At 43.5% G+C, this 860-nt stretch overlaps 1 non-coding gene across 1 annotated transcript; it reads left to right on the top strand.

The window, feature by feature from the left end:
• The first annotated feature begins 505 nt into the window (after positions 1–505).
• LOC148852606 (small nucleolar RNA R71) lies at positions 506–612 on the top strand. Its single transcript, XR_016100007.1, has one exon. It is a non-coding gene; the product is annotated as a small nucleolar RNA R71 (small nucleolar RNA).
• The last annotated feature ends 248 nt before the right edge of the window (positions 613–860 follow it).

The following is an 860-nucleotide window of genomic DNA, read 5'->3' as shown; positions in this document are numbered from 1 at the left end:
ATGATAAGTCTGGTAGAACGGCTTGGAAATATGCTGATTTGGCCAGGACTGGTTTGAATGTCCCCTCCATCCTGGATGAAAAGTATGGTGACTCTGGTAACCCTGCTGTCTTGACGAATTGCTGACATAGTCAACTTGTTCAGTAGATGGTCTGAACTGATTGCCAACTTGGCAGTCTGTACTGATGTGGCCTCCCCCACACAATTCACAATTAAGAGGCTGCACATGCATGGTAGCTATCTGCATTTCATCTATTTTTTTACTGAGTGCTCCTATTTGTGCAGCTAGTGCTGTATAAGTGTCAACATTATGCAAGCCTTGCTGCTTCCTAGTTTGAGTTCTTTCCGAATGCCATTGATAGTTGTTGGCTGCCATTTCCTCAATAAGTGCATGGGCAACCTCAGGAGTTTTATTATTTATGGATCCTCCGGCTGCAGCATCTAATATGGTCTTATTTGAGTCAGTAAGACCATTATAGAAAGTCTGCACTTGCAGCCAAATGGGGAGGCCATGGTGAGGAACTCTCCTTAACAACTCCTTGTATCATTCCCATGACTCATATAAAGATTCCCCCTCTTGCTGGAAAAAAGTAGTGATGTCATTCCTCATTTTAGCAGTTTTAGAAGGGGGAAAATATTTAGAGAGAAAACGACTGGCCATTTCGTCCCATGTGGCTATAGATCCTGCCGGTAATGAGTTCAACCAAGCTTTGGCTTTATCCTTCAAAGAAAATGGGAATAACCTCAGCCGGATGGCATCATCACTTACCCCATTGTGTTTGAAGGTGTCACAGATTTCCAAGAAGTTAGCAATATGGGCATTCGGATCCTCATGGGCCATACCACAAAACTGAACCGTAT

Source organism: Nelumbo lutea, chromosome 5 (assembly GCF_056320005.1).
Source record: "Nelumbo lutea isolate HS-2025 chromosome 5, American lotus-T2T, whole genome shotgun sequence".
Lineage (NCBI taxonomy): Eukaryota > Viridiplantae > Streptophyta > Magnoliopsida > Proteales > Nelumbonaceae > Nelumbo > Nelumbo lutea.
This window is presented reverse-complemented; position numbering and strand designations above follow the sequence as displayed.